We start from the raw sequence: 10,242 nt of genomic DNA, 5'->3' as shown, positions 1-10,242 counted from the left end.
GTATGATTTTGATATTTTTGTACCAATAAAAAAAACGAAAGGGAATTATTTTTTTCAGAGGTTAGTGAATAAACCTTCTGTCTGTCATGGTTTTAGAATTAGAGTCATGGATTGTCCAATTACAGCACAGGAACACCAGATAGGATTTTTGTTTTAAGGTTTAATACTTCCACAAGGGGGCAGTAAAGGACATGAGAACACTTAATGAGAGAGAGAGAGAGAGAGAGAGAGAGAGAGAGAGAGAGAAATGATAAAAAGACAATCTTACTGTACCCAATAAATAGTCAGTATCCACCTGCAATGTTGAAAGAGTTAAAGACTATTACTATTGCATTTTAAATACATGCATGAATGGATGTACATGACAGATCTGCACAGGGATAAATCATGAATAGCAAGTACACAATGTGGAAGAAATCTAAACCAACTGGTTCAACTCCATTTTATTTTGTCAAAAATCCTCCACCCTTTTTCTCTTTCTATCACACATATTCTTTTTCTGCCTCCCACCCCCCTCCCTCCGACAATCTCATTTCTCTCTCACAGTCACAGATTTTTAGTCATTATCGTCCAGGGATCCTCCAATTCCAGTGTCGCTAAGCAACCAGCTGCTTTTCCAAGAATAACATTGATTGTAATTTCTTGAAGGCTGTTGAGGTTGTGGCTGCCAAGTACACTGCAATGTACTTAGAACATTATCACTGCAGTGTAATAATACAAGTATTATGTATTGCATGGAAACCTATTTGCAGATTCTTTCAATCACCATAACTGCATACTGCTGTGGGTGTTCGCTTGGCAGGTGCTTCCTTCATTTTGTATTCAAGACAGCACACATTCCTCATGTTGTTTCAAGAGGAACAGTCAAAAAGGGAAAGTGATCAACTGTATCTACACTCTGGGCCATTCTGGAGAATACATGTGGTTCCACCATTAAATACAATACAATAAAACTCTCATTAAATACAATACAACTCCCATTAAATACAATACACTAACAAGACTAAAAACACACTTTTATAAAACGGCATTCTTATCTTAGTGGGTTTTAATGTAACTTTAAAATTGCTGCTTTTGTATTAGTATGTGTATACTGTTATTTCAATGGTCTGATTGTGGCAGTTGTATGTGTCACATGCTATACAGATGTTTTGTTCTTTTTTTCTGCTATGTACCACACAGTGCTTTGCCATACTTTTGTATAAAAAGCGCTATATAAATGCAATAAATAATTACAAAAAGATAATACACGTCGCAGTTTTCAGTATGCTGTAGTATGCTACCTGACGTATCAGAGCGTTACTCTACAGGAACTTACTGACGTGTGAACTTTCTAATTGTGTGCTTTTGTTTTCCAAAGGGATGTTAAGTGACTGATAAACGTGGGTGATATTTACTGGAGTGTGATAATAACCAGTAATAATCAGGCCAGTACACGTTATAAAATTTTAACACACTAATTTTGCACAGTCATTTCTCAGTTTCCCCATTACCAGTTTACCGTGGTTTGCAATGAACCTTTGCAACTGAACCTTATGCAAGCACTCTGCCTCTTCCATTTTGTGATAATCCTGTATTACAAAATGCAAGCAGCCTACATTTAACTGAAATAACAACACCTGTTACACCATTTTTCTGTTTCAGGGCTTCTTTACATTTTACAATATTTAGTTTTACTTTTATTTAAAATCTTTATATTTCCTTTCGACCTATGAAAAATACACCAAGGGGACAATTTTCCAGGGAGGCCTAAATTTCGCATGACATCGTCTTTGCTTTGTACTGTAAATGTCACATCTTCTTCTGTTCACTAAAATTCCCATGATGTTTTCTTGGCAGTTAGCCAAACTATCCATTAAAAACACGGGTTTGTATTTGACACACTCTGCCAAATAAAGTCCTGTGTACTCAACTGACAACTGATTTCCCATTGTTTAACCTTTGCCAAGATTATTGTATAGTGTACCAAAGCTCTAACACCCATTGAGATGGATAAATAAATGGAGAACGACTGTGGGTAGGGGCATTTATTGCCTGTTTTTCCCCACTACTCGGGCCCCTTTGACTGCATTCTTGCTGACTACAAAAACAAAAGTCTCTGATCTCTACATCTCATTCCAGGGCACTTCCTTCATGGCTTGATCGAGGCTGATGCTGAGTGTGTTTGTGCTTCATGTTCCCTAGGCGACGGCTGAGCGTCATTGACATCTCGTGGGAGACTAGATTTGGCGGCTCAGCTTGGATGGCTGGGTTACGGTACCAAAACAAAGTGGAATAAAGATTAAAGGCAGCTCAGTTGTCTTAAAAGTGACAAGTGTAAACCTGCGTTGGACACAGCTCCCGAAAAGGCTTTTGACCAGTTAAAGGGTACATGGTTAAAAATAAATAAAGTAATAAATAAATAAAACCAACAGGCACAAAAATTAGGTGGCCTCATCAATACGAATCAATCGCACTTCGAGAAGAACACATTGGAAAATACTTTATATGTTTGTCAGTGGTACCCCTAAAATAGTATCCCCTTACCAATGAAAAATGTCTGGAGTATTTGTATAGAAAGAAAGCTTAGCTCTGCATGTCGGAATGCAATGATTGGGCAACAGTGGCCTAACACCCACCCGTTTCTGATCGCACACTGCCAGGAGCCAATCACGGTGCGCTTCTAGCAATCCTGGTTGAGACCAATAAGATTACAGTGCTCTAGATCCTGTTTTAGATCATGTTTTTAAAAACAAATTGACAAAATCTTATCAGGGCTAAAAAGTATTTTTTGTTTGTCTCTACACCCATTGGAATTTGCACAAGTAATGTAACTCTGTCACTGTGTGATTTAGAAATATGCTGCAAACAAACTATTGTAGAAAAAAAAAGACTTGGAAATAAAATATAGATCACACTTTACAGTCAGTAATACAAATACATTTTAAAATGATATTTTAAATGATGTGATCATTCATGATTACTAATTCATGTATGTTAAAGTATGAATTATTGATTGCTTCATTTAAATATAATAGTGAGTTGTATGCTTGTTAAGATGTAATTAAATAAAGTTGTTTTTTTCAAAAGAGTTTGGTATTCCTCCCTCATCCCTTCTGTTAATTGCGAATGTACACCTTTATTTTTTGCCATTGTGTGCTTTTATATGAGACAAAACAAGATAAAAATGGCTATTTGATAGAGATTTGAACAAGGGATGAGGAGGAGGGAGGGATGAGGGGGAGGGAGGGATAAAAAAGGAGGGAGGCAAGAAAGGAAGGAGGTGCCAACAGCCCAACCTCTTTCGCTTCTCTCTCAGATCCCAGCCCTCTGCTTAATAACAGTCACTGACACACACTCTGCTTCTGCCAGCAAACTGCTGACTGCTGCCTGGGATCCAGCACAGATTCTGGGGCACAACACCTTGCCTTTCCCCCTGAACACAGAGGAAAGAGCCAGCAATACTGCAGGGACAGATGCCAACCACACACTCCTAACAAGGTTGGTTAAAAGGCTTGTATTTTTTATTGAGTAAAAAGAAAAAACAACTACTACTTCTACAACAACAAAACAGGTTTAGTTTTGTAATATGCAAGTGGTGCTTTGCTGTACAAACGAGAAGGTATGAAGAGCTGTCAATGCTAGACAGGATTGTTTATAACTGTAGTACCACATTTAGAAACACTGAAAAAGCAATGACAAATGTTTTGACTGAAAGTCTTTTTCAGTGTCTTAATCTGAGTTTATATGTTTATGTGAGTGGGTGGTGTGGACTCCACCCCAAGTGATCTGCTCCCTGATATGGACAGTCTTCTTAATGGGATCATTAAGTGATCCACTTCACCCAGTGATATAAGTATATGAATCATCCATGACTTCCACTCAATCACAATTTTAAGCTATAAGAAACAAATTCAAGGACACAAGTGGTTAATGCCTGAGTGTACTGAGAAGGCATTGGCAGAAACGTGCATTTTGTGTGAACTGAAGAAGGAAATAGCCACAATATTTGGCTACTTAACTTAGTATATTAACCAAAACTCGTTTCAACACTGAAGACACTGAAAAAGACATTTTGTAAAAGATGTAAGAGTTTTAGGGAAGATAACTACCCCCTAGCTGTGCCTTTACAAGAAGGGAGAAGGTGTAAAGATCCAGACCAGAGCTTTTTTGTTTTCTGACAAAAGAGTTTGAACTTTGGTTCCTCTTACAATGTGATTGAGTGGATTATTTTGGATTAATTGTGCCACTTGGTTACTCTGTGTGCAGCCCCTTATTCCAGGAACTTCTTAATTGTATGGAGGACACCTATTTCATGTTCATGTCTGGTTTATTATTATTATTATTATTATTATTAGTAGTAGTAGTAGTAGTAGTATTAGTAGTAGTAGTAGTAGTAGTAGTAGTCATAGTGTATTGTAGCAAACAGCTTTTATCAACTGCTAAGATTATAATTGCTTCTTGTTGTGTCCTAATTATATTTATTTGCAATAGTTTAAATGACAAGATGTGTCATTTATATCCTTTCTATACCTACCTGCAGTCAGTAATCAGAGATATAGAAACAATGGGCCCTAATTAGGTGTCTTAAACAACTTCTAAAAAGTCTCATGCATTTGTGTCTATGTGCACCTTTTCTCTTACTATTTTAAATGAATTGCCTATTAAAGTCATCAATTAATTAGACAATCACTAACTTGCCTGTTTTGACAATTTTCCAAATTATACCGGTTTGCTTTCATATGCACAACAAATCAGAACAACAGAAGCAGCAGGGTGTTCTAATACATTTGCATACCACTGTGTATGGAGTTGAATATTTACTGAGAAATGCTGGACTGGGATACCTTTTCCTAATGTGAGACTGGAGACAAGTAATGACTGATATGGAAAGCACAGTATGTAAGGGGACATTGTCTCTTTGCACGGGGTCTCATTCCTAGCAAGGCCAGTTTTTAAGCTTTGTTTTATATAGGCACTGTAAAGATTTTATAGGATTACGTTCTCCTAATAAAAACTTAGACGTGATTTTGGATTTGAAGCTTCCATATCCGGTGTTTGCTTGAAAACAAGCTGTGCTGATGTTGGAACACACAACTTTATTATTAGTAGCAGCAGAAAATGTTTAGGTCAGGACTTGACGGTTGTGTTAATCTTATTTTCATTACCAGAGGTCACGCAACAACCAGAAGATATTAAAACATGTAGTTATTAAACACAGCTCTTCACCAGATTCAGTCTAGTCTTACATAGTGTGACTTTAGATTAGGGTAAGATGGTCCACATATGAGCTGTAGAAAGATCGGGTTTCAATAGACATGCAAATAAAATACACAAGCTTTCAAAACCTTCTTCAGGTGGGTGCTGACAAGAAAGTTTTTCTTCCGGGTCGTTTCAGCCTCAGATATTTAGAAAACAAGCCATTTAGCTTCTAAGATATAACGTGCGCCATGATATGCACAGGCTAGTTCATTAAACATTACTGTAATAGATGAGGGTCTCGTAAAAATACAACTAAAAATGAAACCACCAGGGTGAGGTTAAGAAGTACTAATGGCTATGCAATGGTCGTGTATTATCCTAAGCATCGATGTTAGCACAAGTATAGGGAAGCTACACTATCAGAACATAAGGACAGGAAAAACAGAAGAGACTATTCAACCCATCAAGTCCCTTTTTAGCACACAATTTGTTCTACTAGGAGGATCTAATTTAATGCAGATAGACAGTGACACTACAATGACAGTGCAATGGCTCTGTATTAATTACAGGACAGTGGTGTAAGTTTAGGCAGTTTATTAAGATGAGGTTGGTAAAAAGGTACCACAGTGGGATCTCATTTTGACATATCAATAATCCATTTTACTATGTCAGTACCAGGCAGACCATATCAGGACCACTGGCTCTGCTGTGCAGTGTCTGTTCCAAACCCTTTGTAACGTTGTCTGCTGGCTGAGGTTTTGTCAGGGCAAGGCATTGGGATTAGTGGGATCCAAAAGGGATTTTTCAATCTATTAATAAGAGAGGCTTGTAAAACAGAAAATGTCAGCAGACAATCTACTATGTGACAGCATAGAAAACTGGTTTTCTGTTGTTGTTTTTTTTTTTTAACCAATAACCTAAATGGCTTAATGACCTGAATAGGAAACTAAAAACAGCATGAGTTTTCTGGACTGTAGGATTTATCACTTATGAATACCAAAAGATGATTATAGTTTGATATCCGGCAATGGCACATCCAAGGATTACAAATGATAACGTCAAGCAGTGATTATAATAATTCTGGTGACTGGCCGGTCTTAACCCTGTCTCTGCTAAACACTTTTCAATCTGTTAAAAATGGAGATAGATCTTTTTTTTAATAGTTTAAGTTAAATAGTAAGTAGATTCAAAATACAATTTCATATTTGTGTTTACTGTTCCCTGTAATGGCTTTCAATTGAATGCGTGTGAAGACAAGTGCTCATCCACTAACCTAGACTTGCAACAAGTTAGGATTACAACAAGTTATATCTACAATGACACAGTAGTGAAATAGTGCAAGGATAGCGCATTAGCTGAGGATCCAGTAACATGGTGCTTAATAGAAGTGGTAGAGCAAGAGATCTACATGCTATAACTTTCAATGCAAAGAACACAGACATTAAAACACCTGTTTCAACCACAAGGGCCAGAATTCTTTCCCATAGGGCGCTACTGTAAAGAGGTAGCATCTCAGCCCATTGAACTGAATGGAGAGGCATGGGGCTGACACAACCTGCTAACCTCGTGGTTCAAAGACGAACGTCTTCCCATTCAGTATTGACTCCTCTGCCACTGGGAGGAGACCCATTATATCCTTACCATGATGTGCATCAGGCACAATGATCCTGTCCCTGAATGTTGTTTGTTCCCTATCCATCTTCCTTTTGCAAGATGGTCAAAATGAAAGGGACCCTTATTGACTGATGCATCACTACTGCTGGTAATCTTTCATGTATATGGTGGAATCAATAGCTTTATTGATCAATCGCTAATTAGATGAAAATTAATGCTTATTGGAATCAATTTTCAGTTATTCATGACAGATCCTTTTACAGGAATGGGTATTTGACCAATGAAGCTAATCACACTAAATAAGCTTGAAAATGATAATGCTTATATAAGTATTCATAGTCAGTGAGTGGGTTTTGAGAGTTACAGGGGGACAATCTGTAAGTGTGCTTGTCTCCTTCCCCAAACCATTATTAAAGGTCAAGTATATTTTAAGCTTACTAGTATAAAGAAATGAGGATATTTAATGTATTACAAACGGAATATAACACAAAGTACTTCAATACCTTATACTTGAATTCTGCTGGTGGACCTTGCACCTAAATATAGCCTTAATGCATCACTCTGTTTCTTATCATAGTTATTAATATCTGTTACGGGTGACTAATCTTCTGAGAACCACTGCTAATTTTAGACTTTGGAATTCAATAGCATTCTTATAACGGGATATGCATGGGGACAATAGAAAAAAAAAAGTTGGAAGCACCAGAAATATTCACACCTTCTTTCCGCGAATTCATTTATTATGCAAATAGGAATGCCGCCATGTATTTTGTAAAGCAGAAAAGATAAGCAGCTGCTTCTCTCTGTTTTAGACACGGTGGTACAGCAGGTTAGATCTGACAGAATTTGATAGAGGGATGTCGGTCAGCAGTCGCTTAGCATGTTCTTGTGTACTGCAAGACCGCACAAATCCCAAATTCATTATTCTTCATTAGGAGCTCTCAAAAGTGATACCATTAAGAGTAATGTCCAACACAGCGGTCATTACCTGCTAGATAACTGACCACAGCGACATTTAGGTGAGCCGAGCCAAATGCGAGGGCACGTTAATTATCTACAGGTAACGTCCACTGCAGAAGATAGCAAGGCTATTCTAAACCAAACCATATACTTAATGATATTTTGATCTCGATCACTTAGGCTGGTTGATGAATTTCAAGATTCTAAAGTCTTCTTAGCTTTTAGAGGGCTTTTACCCAAGGATATGACTGCTGTACACAGAACTGATTGACTGAGACCAATCGTGAGGTTTATAATTTCACTTTGACTTCTGTAGCGTGAAGCCCATTAGATTATGCCCTTCATAGTGTGTAGGGCAAAGTGGCTCCCGGCTCCTGGCGCAGAATTTGATTTAAAACAGGAGTGTCTTGTCCAATGTTGAAGGTTTCTGTGATTTAGGACATTTTTGCTTGTCACACAGTTACACACGGCTCAGGGCTTGACCCGCTAGCTTGTAATAAGGTAATACATCAATCAATTGGGAACGCTATTATTCAAAAACAAGAAGGAAACGAATACAAACGAATGGCAGATTCATATTATTATACATAGTATCCACTGAGAGCTTAAAAAATAAAGCAGTTTTTTTTTTCTATTAGATGCTACCATTTTGCAACACTTCTAGCCCCTATCATTCCTCATTGCGAAGTCACTGAGATCCTTCTGCTTTCACATCCTCGTTATCTAACAGTTAATATAGTACTGGTGGATTTTTTTTTTTAACTTACTTTGTCTACATTTCTGGCTAATCTGTGTAACCAACCTGAACGTTATGCCTGCATGGAGTTCTATTACATCAAAATGAAAATAACCCATTTGGGAAAACAAAATATATCAAACAGCAAAACACTTTCACAGTTTTAAGATGCAAAGTGATAAATCCCAGCAATTCATCGCCGTTCGCTGAAGAGCAGGCTGTTCTGGTTTGGTACATTTTACACAGCGTTTGATTGCCACATTAAGCTTTGATTACCTTGTGTTTCAGGAATATCCTAGGGGGACCTGCAATAGCCAAATACTACAAGATAGCTACTTGCTCTTTTCGCTGTGTTCTTTCAATTTAATATCCATTTTTACAACCTCTTATTGGCATTTTCAGTATTATCACCACTGTCCAAGCCATTAAAATCAATGCCTTACCTGTTATTAACACAACCTGCATTACAGCTACGACCAGACGTTATGCATCACCTAGAATTTTAGGATTGAGACATAATTATTTGTTTATTTAGCAGACGCCTTTATCCAAGGTAACTTACAGAGACTAGGGTGTGTGAACTATGTATCAGCTGCAGAGTCACTTACAATTACGTCTCACCCGAAAGACGGAACACAAGGAGGTTAAGTGACTTGCTCATTGTCACACAGTGAGTCAGTGGCTGAGGTGGGATTTGAACCGGGGACCTTCTGGTTTCAAGCCCTTTTCTTTAACCACTGGACCACACAGCCTCCAAATTAAAATAATAAAAAAATAAACTATATGAACATAATTTGTGTCAGTCTGTGTTTAGCTGCTTTGACTACACGTTCAGAAGCTGATCTTTAATTCCCTGTCCTAGATATATTGTAAGCCTAGTGCCTTTATACTAACACTAATAAGATTTTTTTTTTTTTACTGGAGTACTTGTGATAAGAATCATTCTGAATGATTGCAAACTCATAAGAAAATGAATTGATAGGAAAATGACTTATGCATGTTTATTTAAATAACAAAAAACAAGAAAAAAGAATAAGCAAACAAAAGGTTAATAGAAATACGAAAAAAAATTGGTTCAAAGGAATCGAGACAGTACCAAAGTACTCCCTGCAATGCAGAAGTTCCTACACAAACCCATTCATCAGGATTACAGTGAGTGTTTTTGTCTGACCTTGTCATTTTACTGCAAAGGTAGAAAGCAGAACATTAGTCTCCTGTAAATTCAGGATTAGTCTGTTTTGTCTAATCATATATTATCGTGTATTATTATATCTATCCATTCATCCATCGTTCTGAAACATGATTTGGACATAAAAACCCAAAGACAGTAATTGCATTTAGTAATTACATTGCCTTAGATTTCATTATTTTTTAGCAGATGACTAAAGAGAATTTGGAGCACTTGGGGCAATCGCCTAATAGTAAACTTCACTGTAATTTAGTTGCTGTTAATATAGCACATACCATACCTCAGGATACCAGTTCATATCCAGCCATAATCTTCACTTGCGATAGTTCTGATTTATATTACATGGGAAAAACAGTAGCACAGCTGGAATCTGGCTAGTGGAGTAGTGCTACTAGCTATACCTCGCAATATTACTATTAATTTCTTAGCAGACGCCCTTACCAAGGGAAACTTATAATTGTTACGAGATATCACATTATTTTTTCATACAATTACATTATTTGTTACACATTATTTTTACATACAATTGCCCATTTAAACAGTTGGGTTTTTATTGGAGCAA

General features: G+C 37.2%; 1 protein-coding gene across 1 annotated transcript in view; it reads left to right on the top strand.

Annotated features, from left to right (window-relative positions):
• The first annotated feature begins 3,299 nt into the window (after nt 1-3,299).
• Nucleotides 3,300-10,242, top strand: part of LOC117419287 (regulator of G-protein signaling 3-like) — a 23,753-nt gene continuing 16,810 nt past the window's right edge. Inside the window, exon 1 of the mRNA XM_059009115.1 lies at nt 3,300-3,480. The gene's annotated coding sequence lies outside the window, so the exon portion shown is untranslated. The remainder of the gene's footprint in view (nt 3,481-10,242) is intronic.

The sequence above is a fragment of the Acipenser ruthenus genome, chromosome 38, assembly GCF_902713425.1.
Source record: "Acipenser ruthenus chromosome 38, fAciRut3.2 maternal haplotype, whole genome shotgun sequence".
NCBI classification, from domain to species: domain Eukaryota; kingdom Metazoa; phylum Chordata; class Actinopteri; order Acipenseriformes; family Acipenseridae; genus Acipenser; species Acipenser ruthenus.
This window is presented reverse-complemented; position numbering and strand designations above follow the sequence as displayed.